The sequence below is a fragment of the Saccostrea cucullata genome, unplaced genomic scaffold, assembly GCF_032062105.1.
Source record: "Saccostrea cucullata isolate Sc308-1 unplaced genomic scaffold, CSIRO_AGI_Scuc_v1 ctg16841, whole genome shotgun sequence".
NCBI classification, from domain to species: Eukaryota; Metazoa; Mollusca; class Bivalvia; order Ostreida; family Ostreidae; genus Saccostrea; species Saccostrea cuccullata.
In genome coordinates this window covers 4,063-16,914 of record NW_026929162.1, presented here as the reverse complement: position 1 = coordinate 16,914, position 12,852 = coordinate 4,063, and the positions used below count along the sequence as shown (strand labels likewise).

The following is a 12,852-nucleotide window of genomic DNA, read 5'->3' as shown; positions in this document are numbered from 1 at the left end:
CGTTGATTTTTCGACCCCATTTGACCCCCTGAGGCAAAATCAAAATTCCGAAACCTTACTGCACATCTACATGACACCGCCAACCATCTCCCAAAAGATGATTAGCCTACTGTGTAAAATGTAAGAGGAGTTCAGGAAAGATGGGGCTTTTTGCATAAAAGATGTCATTTTTCGACCCCCATTTGACCCCCCGGGGCAAAATCAAAATTCCAGAACCTTACTGCACATCTACATGACACCACCAACCATCTCCCAAAAGATGATTAGCCTACTGTGTAAAATGTAAGAGGAGTTAGGGAAGACCGGGCTTTTTGCATTAAAAAACGTCATTTTTCGACCCCCATTTGACCCCCCGGGGCAAAATCAAAATTCCGAGAACCTTTACTGCACATCTACATGACACCACCAACCATCTCCCAAAAGATGATTAGCCTACTGTGTAAAATGTAAGAGGAGTTCAGGGAAGACGGGGCTTTTTGCATAAAAACGTCATTTTTCGACCCCCATTTCACCCCCTGGGGCAAAATCAAAATTCCGAAACCTTACTGCACATCTACATGACACCACCAACCATCTCCCAAAAGATGATTAGCCTACTGTGTAAAATGTAAGAGGAGTTAGGGAAGACGGGGCTTTTTGCATAGAAAACGTCATTTTTCGACCCCCATTTGACCCCCCGGGGCAAAATCAAAATTCTGAAACCTTACTGCACATCTACATGACACCACCAACCATCTCCCTAAAGATGATTAGCCTACTGTGTAAATATCTAAGAGGAGTTCAGGAAAGAAGGGGCTTTTTGCATAAAAGACGTCATTTTTAAAAACCCCCGGGGCAAAATTAAAATTCCAAAACCTTACTGCACCCCTCACCAACCATCTCCCAAAAGATGATTAGCCTACTGCAAAATCAAAATTCATAAAAGATGTAGATTTTCGAAACCTTACTGCACATCTACATGACACCACCAACCATCTCCCCAAAAGATGATTAGCCTACTGTGTAAAATGTACAGAGGAGTTAGGGAAGACGGGGCTTTTTGCATAAAAAACGTCATTTTTCGACCCCCATTTGACCCCTCGGGGCAAAATCAAAATTCCGAAACCTTACTGCACATCTACATGACACTACCAACCATCTCCCAAAAGATGATTAGCCTACTGTGTAAAATGTAAGAGGAGTTAGGGAAGAAAAGTGTGACAAAAAACGTCACGGACGGACATGAGGGGCAACAACAATATACCCGAAACCTTATTTCTACATGACACCACCAACCATCTCCCTAAAGATGATTAGCCTACTGTGTAAAATGTAAGAGGAGTTCAGGGAAGAAGGGGCTTTTTGCATAGAAAACGTCATTTTTCGACCCCCATTTGACCCCTCGGGGCAAAATATTTCCGAAACCTTAAGGATACATTATAACACAAACAAACTTCTTTAGAAAAGATGATTAGCCTACTGTGTAAAATTAAATTGACAACCTGCATAAAAATCGTTTACCAAGTAGAGGGGCAAAATTTTATAAGACCTTTTGTCATAAAGTTAAACCAAATTGTGCAAAAGATTTAGTATGGTAAAATATATAGAGGGTTCAAAATAAAATCTGACAGACGGACGGACCAATGAAAACCAATATACCCGAACTTTCTTTATATTTTGAGGGATTTATTATTTATATCAATGAAAATTGTAAATCATCATGGAAGAATATATATCAACCCGCGCATCCTATTTTTGTTTGTGGTATAAAATATTGTTTACCCTTAAGGAATTATAACACAAACAAACTTTTTTCAGAAATCAGCATTATTTCTCATAGATTTACATTTAAATTGACAACATTATTTGAACAAACATGTTGTCATAAAGTTAAAAAATTGTGCAAAATTTTGTATGGAATTATATAGAAGGCAAAATAAAATCGCTTGAGCACCAATGAAAACCTAAATATTTCAGGTTTATTATTTATATCAATACAAATCAAAATCAGCATAAGAAAACGTGACGTTTAAGAAATGGAACAAACATGTTGTGAGAAAGAATCACGCTTGAGGACAAATTTAGGTCAATCAACACATAAGAATGGCATTTGAACGGCGGTAGGAAAACCACGGTAAACATTACATAGTGCTAAAAGGTAAAGTTTTCAGCGGTTGGCCGGAACCACGGTAAACATTACATAGTGCAAAAAGGTAAAGTTTTAGTCTCCCTTCTATGATAAGATGACTTTCATGGGTATAAACCCATTCGTATGTCGATACAATATATCACAGTGAGCTTAAAATAAAAAAAAAATACAACAGAGTTTGTTTTCACTGATATTTTAATTAAAAACACGTTAATGGTAAATTAGCAACCCTGCTTATGATGAACGTGATGACTCTTTAAATTTTGATTGTTAACTCTCCTCTTATGGAGTAATATACTTATGGAGACTGCCTGCTAACGAGGAATCTAATTAGTACCAATAGGAATTCCGACATCTTGTTTGGGTTTCCTAAACTCAAAAAGACATGTTAACTGAAACCAAGAATACACGCTGAATATATACGAGTATTGTAGAAAATCTATATGTACGTACTTATAAACTGTTTAAAAATTATTATTTTAAAAAACAAATTTCATTTGTCAAAGCCACGCGCTCGTGATTAAGGTACTCTAACATCTTGAAAAGAAAAAAAATGTCTTGAGATATCCTTTCAGAATGAACAGTTCAGCCCATTTATAGGATTAGACGTGAGCCGTAGGCTTAGCGTGTGGTCATTTAACACGTCCTGCTAGTTGTCTTTAGTTGGCACTTGTCACTTTAACACAGTGGAGTACAGAAAGGTGAGATTTAAAATTTTGTTTAGTTTATCCTATATAATTAATGCATGTAAATTAAATTTCTCTTAAAAGAAAGACGGAAAATTCATATATCAGTATCAGTTCATTCAATTAGAGGTTGTTTAAACTTGTCCCATCTCAGATATCTTTTAAGAGGTCTGTATTTGCTCAGCTCCCGCATTTCACTGGTTTGATAAACTTTTGAGTAATTGATTGCTGTTTGCTTTCAAAGGTTATTCTTTCTGTGGATATACATGTATGTTTATCGCAATTCTGTGAATTTTACATACATTTTTTTTAAAATGAAGTTTGAAAATAAAAAAACAAAAAAAACCAAACGAACAACATTTTATTCGTGGGATTATTTATATAGCTTTTAGTATTTGTATTATTGAAATTATTTCCACGATTATCTATAAAACAGTTTTTAGAGTGTCATAAGTGTGGGTGAATCATGCGCTGTTGCGTTTAAACTCTCCTTGCCGTGCCGAGGACAAAAACTGTCACTTTGTTACAACACTTCATCATGCAGGTAGTGGAAGCCATCATAAAACAATAATTAATGTTCAGAAGGCAATTTTAGGAGAAAATGATTGTGTTTCTTGTTCATTTATAAGAATTCGTCACATTTTAATAGATGCTTTTAATTATTTTTTTTACTATCAAGTCTGTGGTTAACTTTAACATGGAACACATGGAATACCATAAAATAATACCAAGAAATGAGGAAAGAGGCATTACAGAAGAAGACGAAACTGTTTTCAACATTAGAAGGAGGAATAGTTCAACAAAAATGGTAAGTGTATAAAGTCCTAGCAACTTTATATTGTCTTACTGAATAAAGCATCATGAATATTATTTTGCTGACTATAATACTTTATGCATATTGATATATATGAAAAGAGCTTTTGCAATATTTACTTTAATGCCTTTTATATCATAAAAATGATCAACGTATTTCTCTGTGCTCTCTATGGGAATAAATTATTTGTTTTTTTAGATAAAACATGAAAAACATGCTTTTCAAAGTTTCTTTATTTGGCCCTTTTTTGCGGGATCATATTAAGTATCAGTAAGATTATATATCATCTTTAAAAAATTACCTTTCTCACAAAACTTTAGCATTATGATATTTTTGAATCGAGATTTATTGTTTTAACATCAGAAAAATGGTAATAAAACACGTTTTTGTTTTTTATTTACTTTTTTTATTTTATACAAAATGTCAGATAAATGCGAGACATAGGTAAAATGACAAAATACTAGTACGCTAAAATGAATTACCTGGAGATAACGGACAGTATTCAAGCTCAAAATTCCCTAAAACAATAAAGAAAAAATAGAGGTGGGATCAGCTGCCATGCTAGAACACATTTTAACACATTTTCTCCCTTTTGTATAACTTTTTCCTTCATTCTGTCTTTGGTTAAGAGTTCTCATAGATTTTGACATCTTTAAGTAAAATGTCAACAAGAATATTGAGATTTTGAAAATTGAATTTAAATTTTAAATTTTCATGCAATATAAATAAGTTAAAAACTTCAATTTTTTACTGCTTCTGTACAATTAACAAAAAATGGTGCTGTTTTTCGATTGTCTTCTTAAGTCGTGTAGTTGATTAGCAGTTGTTCTTTAGTCTTATACAATGTTAATTGAAATCAAATCAAATAAAAAGATTGTGTTATTTTGGTTATTCCTCATATATTTGTTTTTATACATATTTAGGACATGCAAAGGAAAAGAATTAAAGCTTTAAAGAAGCGAGTTAGAGTAACAGCGCACAGAAGCCTTAATAAAGGGATTATAAAAAGTAGAAAACATCAAACAAAGAGACTGAAAGGTAAACATTGACAGATATTACCCTACGGTACATCAGGTAAATTCTAAATTGACTAGAAAAGCAAATTCTATGATATATTATAAATTTGAAATACATATGCACTTTTTTCTTCAGGAGAAATTTTATCCAGACAAAGTTATCCTTGTGTTGTCAGGAAAAAATCCAAATGTTTGCCAGATAAGTAAGTAAATTGTCCCAATGTTAAAGTTCAGTATATATCCCCTTGAGTACATACAGGTTATGACATCGTTTTGTTTATATTTAATTGAAGATCTATCAACATAACAAGGAGAACTGTTGGTTTGTACATCATGGTTTGTCTTTTTTCTCGTTTGTTCATGAAAGTGCAGAACAATAGCCAATACGCAAATTTCGAGATTATCTCCCTTGTTGCGCTCTTTCGTTGAGGAGGGCAGTTTCGTTGCCGCGTAAACAGCTGACAGGTGGGACAGATATTTATTGCATCATCGGTATACTGGTTCATCGTTACTTTATGATTGTCATGATGCACTCTAAAGTTCGTGAATAACCAAATTAATGTACAAGTTGCTGTCCTTTAAAAAAGGACTGCAATACGTGGACCATATGCATGTTTTTTTCTAACTGAAATTCAATTAAGAAAATTTCTAGGTGTAGGGAATATTCATGTAGGTTTATTCACTTTTACTACAATGATCTGCCTACTTATAACTGACTGTAGTCTCAAAGCAATTTTGTGAAATTTTATCTTTTATAAGCGACCTTTAGTTTTGTCAGTTTAAAAAATCGGGTTATTTTGCTACATGTAACTCATACTGACTTGGACTGTTCTGGATATATACGGAAGAAATTTATCATGAAAAATAGAGATCTGATGGTTAACGAGAAGCACAGCTCTGTAGTACGCAGATTTTTTTGTCGGACCCCCCCCCCCCCCCCCCACATTAAAAGCCGTTGCTACAGACCTTTATCAAACGATATTTTGTTTGCTGAAACACTAAATTATTTTCCGAGTCTTGATGCACAAAAATTAGTGCCGGCAAAAACTTGCTATATCTTTTGAGAGCTATCTCTATTCGTTGAATGACGTTTTTATTCAGATTATTAAGTTACATGTATATATATACTGTATAACTTCTTAAGGTATCCATTGTACAAATGGGTAAAAATTTATGCCTGGAAAACCTATGATTTTATGTTCTAAAATCAAAGTATGGGTCATGAAAAACTAAAAAATTGGGTCATCAGGGGCAACAACTCATTTAAGGAAGATAATTCTTGATGAAAACTAAAATCTATTAAAGGAAATCACAGAAATTGTAATCTATGAAATTTATACCATAACTAGGGCTAATTGTAAAGGGAACCGTTACAGATGTTCCCCAAACGCTCCCCAACTCCCTTTTGGTGCCTTATTCCCTGTAAGCTTCATTAAATAAGACGAACTCTATGCCTTTTAGACTATAACAATGTTTTCCCAGAAGTATATTAAGTATATTCAAATTTATGCATTGCATGCGTGCACATTTGAATGCATGTGCGTAATGACCATATCAACTTGTCTACACTATTTAAGTATTTTAATATACTAGAAATTACAGCAGTTAATAGCAAAAAAGATATTGAGATTTTTGTTTCAGCCAATCAGATTGAAGCGCACGTGCATGCATGTGCATGATGACCATACTTTTTTGTAGAAGTCTATAATGTCTATCTATGCTCTGAATCCCATCATGTTTGGTTGAAAACCAAGGAAGTTATAGCAATTTAAAGTTTTAACCAATCAGATTAAAGCGCACGTGCATGCGCGTGTTTTCGTGAAAAATGTTACATATCATACTGTAGTATATCCTCATGCATGACTGTTTTTAAAATTTCAAAGCTTTTCGGCAAAAAGCAAAAAAGATAATGAGATTTTTGTTTCAGCCAATCAGAGCGCAGCGCACGTGCATGTGCGTGAGTTCGTGCTAATTTGATCATCTCACATTATCTACACTATTAATGTATCCTTATATAATGAGTTTCAAAGTATTTCATCAAAAAATGTAAAAGTTATGGCTATTTAAAGTATATCAGTCATTCCACTCATTTCACGCACCCGCACGTGCATGTGTATGCGCGCAAAATGACCTTCGTTCCGCACACCTACACTACACACCTATTAACCCTGAAAAGGTTTTAGCTCAGTTGGATGAACAGTTTCTAAGAACACTAGCGGACAAAAAAGGGACCGGAGAACAAAGAAGAAAAAAAGAATAATAATAATAACTAGAGCAAAGCTCGTTGCAAAGCAACGAGTAGGTCTTCCGTCCTCTTTGACCGGAAGTAGCTTTCATTTATAACAAAAATGAGAAATAACGCCCGAAAATGCTTTGAATCCTCTAAAGCTAAGTTAATTAATGCAAAAATAAGCCATTTTTTGCTACTTCCGGTTTGACCGGAAGTGACGACGACGGACGGAAAATTAATTTTTAAGCTCGAAAAGACATATATTACCCAAAAACTTGTCAAGAACGGCAAAAATACGCGTTTTTCGACTACTTCCGGTTTGGTCGGAAGTGACGACGCCGAACGTATTTTGACGACTCTAATAGATTAAGCTTGACATTTTGAACAACTTTGCTTTTTTGATGTATTACAAATTCTGAATACTTTTTGAGATATAAAGGAAAGACTTTCGGCCCCCTTGGCCCTTAATTTTAGGGGCCAGCCCTTTTCTCGAGATATCATTTGAAAGATCTTCAAATTCTACACTTCTTTTGTTCTACATGCTTTAACAAAATATTTCTAGGTAAAAAGTTATTGTAGAAAAGGTGTTAAAAATTTTGAAATTCTTGATAGGACTATTTTCGGGCCATAGCAAGCGTCGGCGCTTCGTACTTCCGGTGGATGTGATATACGAAATTCACTTCTCCAAAGGTTGCTCTAGCATCACTGAAAATTTCATGCTTCTGTGTTAAGTGCTTTTTGAGAAAACTGCCGGACAAAGTGACCCTCTGAAAATCACTAAAACGCGGAAATCTCAAAACCGGAAGTGACGTCATCAAAACAAAAAATTGTATATCTAGTTTTTTCCATGCTCTATCAGTTCTGAAAGTTTCATGAAAATCGAGTGCGCCGTTTTCGAGAACTCGCGTGCACAAAATCGGTAAGAAAAAAAAAAAATCTTCGAGAAATCTTCTGCAAAAAAAATGTAAAGAAAAAAAAAGAATAATAACTAGAGCAAAGCTCGTTGCAAAGCAACGAGTAGGTCTTCCGTCCGGTTTTTACCGGAAGTGCCGGAACAAAAGAAAGCAATGAGCTAAGTAGTCTCCAGTGACTTTATAATTTCAATTTTGCATCAAAACCTTCAAAATAAGCCATTTTTTGCTACTTCCGGTTTGACCGGAAGTGACGACGACGGACGGAAAAATTACTTTGTGTGCTCCCAGAGACATATGTAACCCAAAAACTTGTTAAGAACGGCAAAAATACGCGTTTTCCGACTACTTCCGGTTTGGCCGGAAGTGACGACGCCGGACGTATTTTGACGACTCCAATAGATAAAGCTTGACATTTTGAACAACTTTGCCTTTTTGACGTATTACAAATTCTAAATACTTATTGAGATATGAAGGAAAAACATTCGGCCCCTCTCGGCCCCTGACTTAAGGGGCCAGCCCTTTTTTCGAGGTATCATTTGAAAGATCTTGGAATTCTATACTTTTTTTGTTCTACATGTTTTAACAAAATATTTCTAGGTAAAAAGTTATTGTAGAAAAGGTGTTAAAAATTTTGAAATTCTTGATAGGACTATTTTCAGGCCATAGCGAGCGTCGGCACTTCGTACTTCCGGTGGTTGTGATATACGAAATTCACTTCTCCAAAGGTTGCTCTAGCATCACTGAAAATTTCTTGCTTCTGTGTTGAGTGGTTTTTCAGAAAACTGCCGGACAAAGTGACCCTCTGAAAATCACTAAAACGCGGAAATCCCAAAACCGGAAGTGACGTCATCAAAACAAAAAATACATATACTAGTTTTTTCCATGCTCTATCAGTCCTGAAAGTTTCATGAAAATCGAGCGAGCCGTTTTTTGACTCGTGTGCACAAAATCGGTAAGAAAAAAACAAAAAAATACGTGTTTTTCGACTACTTCCGGTTTGGCCGGAATAATAATCGCCGGACGTATTTTGAAATTAAGCTTGACATTTTGAACAAAACAAATTCGATATGAAAATCTTTAAATTCTACACTTCTTTTGTTCTACATGTCTTAAATACATAGTCTAGTTTTTTCCATGCAAAATCGGAAGAAATCAGTCCTGAAAGTTTCATGAAAATCGGAGACCCTTTAAAATTCACAAAATCGGTCATAAAAAACCGGAAGTGACGTCATCAATAAAGAAACGCATAAGGTTCAAGTGCCGAAAATTCATTCAGCAGAAATCGTGTGCACAAAATCGGTAAGTGAAAAAGAAACCTAAGAATCAGAAAGGTCTTCCGCTGAAAAAGACCTTAAAAACGATAATTAATAATAACTAGAGCAAAGCTCGTTGCAAAGCAACGAGTAGGTCTTCCGTCCTGTTTAACCGGAAGTGCATGTATGTTTCATTTTGTTAAAAAAATGATAAATGAAGTGCAATAAGGTTTAAATCCTCCAAATTTATGTTAATTAATGCAAAAATAAGCCATTTTTTGCTACTTCCGGTTTGACCGGAAGTGACAACGACGGACAGAAAATTGAATTTTATGCTCCCAGTGACAGATGTTACCCAAAAACATGTCAAGAACGGCAAAAATATGCATTTTTTTTTACCACTTCGGTTTGGCCGGAAGTGACGTCACCGGACGTATTTTGACGACGCCAATAGATTGAACTTGACATTTTGAACAACTTTGCTTCTTTGAGGTATAACAAATTCTCAATACTTTTTTGAGATATTAAGAAAAAACTTTCAGCCCCTCGCGGCCCTTAATTATAAGGGCCAGCCCTTTTTTCTAGATATCTTTTGAAAGATCATGTAATTCTACACTTCTTTTGTTCTATATGTTTTAACAAAATATTTCTAGGTAAAAAGATATCGAAGAAAAAGTGTCAGAAATTTAGAATTTTACGTTAGGACTATTTTCGGACCATAGCGAGCGTCGGCGTTTCGTACATCCGGTAGTTATGAAATACTTAGTGCACTTCTCCAAAGGTTGCTCTAGCATCACTGAAAATTTCATGCTTCTGTGTTAAGTGCTTTTTGAGAAAACTGCCGGACAAAGTGATCCTCTAAAATTCACTAAATCGCAGAAAACTCCAAACCGGAAGCGACGTCATCAAAATAAAAAAATATATGTCTAGACCTTTTAATGTTCTATCAGACCTGAAAGTTTCATAAAAATCAATCGAGCCGTTCTCGAGAAATCGCGCGCACAAAATCGGTAAGAAAAAAAAACAATAATAAAAATAGTGGAAAAGAAATCTAAGAAAAACAAGAAGGTCTTCCGCTAGGGATTCGATTTTATCGCCGGTATATCGCGATTTTTTGTTGCGTGATACGAAGACGGAAGACCTTAATAAAAATAGTGGAAAAGAAACCTAAGAATAACATACATAAAAATTTCAAGAAAGTTAAATTTTGTTTTTCTAGCATAAGAAAAATAATGACTTTTCATATAAAATCATTGTAAAAATTGCTTTTAAAAATATCATGATATTATCGTGATATTATGAAAAACATATATCGAAGGTCTTCCGCTGAAGACGGAAGACCTTAATAAAAATAGTGGAAAAGAAACCTAAGAATAAAAGGTCTTCCGCTGAAGACGGAGGACCTGAAAAGTGAAAAAGAAACAATAGAATAATAGAGAGTCTTCCGTTGGAGACGGAAGACCCTAATAATAATAATAAGAAACGAGTAAAAACAGTATGTTCCCAAACTCCGTTTGGGGAACATAATAATGACACAAAAATTACTTTTATATTGTAATCTTTATATAAAATTAAAGAATAATAAATAACAAAACATAGTAAGAGTGTTATTTAAAGAAAAATAATTTAACAGGTGACAAAACGGTCATTTTGTAAATATAAAATATAAAGATATAAAATATGTTCATAATGTCATTTGAAACATGCTGTTACCATGGAACATTAACATTTCTAAAGAGAAATATTTATAAATTCATTAGAAAATTCAAATTTTTCCCTTAAATTATTTCAACTCCCCCTTTTTATACTTTTTTTCAAGTAAAAAATAATGAATATCATACTGTAAATATATTACATTTGGCTGTGTATTCTTTTTAGTGCTTTCTGTGGAAACTTCCGCTAATTCAAGTACAATGCTAAATATTTTGCAAATATACACATTAATAAGAACATTAAGTTATCCGCTAAATCATATCTATGCTAACTTGTTCAAAAATCAATTTCCGCCAAATATCATACACGCTAAATATAATACATTTACAGTAACTTAATGTACAAAATTGATGTATATAAATGAAAATGGTTTGAAATTCTGCAAATAATGTGAATTTATAATTATGTCTAGAATTTTAAAATGTACACAAAAGAATAAATTTTTTTCACTGAAATGCTGAGGTTAAAAATTGATAGCGACAGTAAATTGTATCAAAGCAGAGTGATAAACATTCAATACAGACTTTGAAAATGAATTTCAAGATTTAATGACACAATAAATAGTACTTGTGATATAAATGTAGATACTATAAGGACTTGGACAGTAATCTCATTAGGTATGTGTGATACTAGTAGATGATCCATAATACAGACCAACTTGTTTAGGTACAATTGATAAATACATGTGGCAGCAAAAAATTCATACAACTTTTAGAACTTTAAATGTTCCAGTCACTCTAGGTTTGCCATCACTGGTTTTGGGAGAAAACATAAATTAATTTATTTTCACCATCCCTGTAATAGCTATAGATCAGCTTTAGATGAGAAAATGTCATGGTCTCTGCCAGACTCCTCTTCATAAAACCTTACCAATCAGCACACACAAATACCTGTAGTTCTTTGATTTTTCAGCATAGAACACCTGTTGAAAATGAGAAATACTACACAGATGATTGTTTCATACAATATACGTGAGTCATTGAAAGTTTGCAGCAGAGATTATTCCGTCCAACTTACATGATAACATATAGTCTACTGCATGTAGTCAAATATTTTTCTTAGTTCTTACATTGATTCCCGAGCAAATTGATTGATAAACATTTGATTTTAGAGCCACCAAATTTATATATGTATCTACCAAATGATATAATAATAAAACTGTTCATACCTTCAAAATTCTTTCATGTATTGATAATAAATTTAATGTTGACAACAAGCTGTTTATCTTCTGAGGGTCTCCCAAACAGTACTGCAGATTATAGCTACAAAAAGAATAGATACAATTATATTACATGCAATTGTTGAGATGCATGAACATGTAAATGCTATTTATAAATTATATGCATTATCCAACATTTCATGGTGTCACATAAAAATTTAGATGTGAGGAATATTTTATACTAGTTGTCAATGCCTAAATTAGATAACATTAATTCCATAAACAAATATAAATATAAATGCTTACCTGTTGCAATCTGTGTATTAGTATTGATACTGAAATACTGCATCCCTTTGGATTTTCTCAGCTTTTGTCGTTTTGGGAACATCGATGCCAGCTGCAAGCAATTTCCGCACTATATGTATAAAAACCAGCTAACCCGAGTTTCACTCACATTTAATTGCTCTCTCGCTAAAGAATAATGGTCCGGAGTGACATTTTGAGCACAATATGAGGCCTCTGACCAGAACAATGAACATCAAACTCGTCATTCCAGTCATGTAACGAACTCTTACTGGTCAAAACGAGGGTTATATCGTGACACAAAAACATGCATGGAATCATGAATAAGGTTACTTCACAAGTACGATCTCCTAAAACAACTGGGCGCTCGTCAAATTATGTCTTTTCTTGAACCGTTCCTTCCCTTGCCGCTTGCGGCTTGCCGACTTTTCATGGGCGCCGCCATCTTGAATTTTATAGCCTCGGAGACATCGTTTTATTTTAAAGATGCACATTTAAACGTATTTAAACGTCAAATTTGGTATCATCAAGTTGTTTTCTTTAATTATCTATCAATTGAAACAAAAACATTTGAATTTTGGCCTTTGATATTGACTCGAAATGAAAAAGCATTTTATTCCGTAAATTACCGAGATC

General features: G+C 33.9%; 2 long non-coding RNA genes across 2 annotated transcripts; one reads left to right on the top strand and one right to left on the bottom strand.

Annotated features, from left to right (window-relative positions):
* Positions 1–2,770: 2,770 nt before the first annotated feature.
* LOC134279957 (uncharacterized) lies at positions 2,771–4,671 on the top strand. The gene is made up of 3 exons (XR_009994794.1): positions 2,771–2,829; positions 3,494–3,622; positions 4,552–4,671. It is a non-coding gene; the product is annotated as an uncharacterized LOC134279957 (long non-coding RNA).
* A 6,090-nt stretch (positions 4,672–10,761) lies between these two features.
* On the bottom strand, positions 10,762–12,644 carry LOC134279956 (uncharacterized). Its single transcript, XR_009994793.1, has 3 exons — positions 12,220–12,644; positions 11,923–12,016; positions 10,762–11,676 (listed from the first exon to the last, which is right to left on the bottom strand). It is a non-coding gene; the product is annotated as an uncharacterized LOC134279956 (long non-coding RNA).
* Positions 12,645–12,852: the final 208 nt, after the last annotated feature.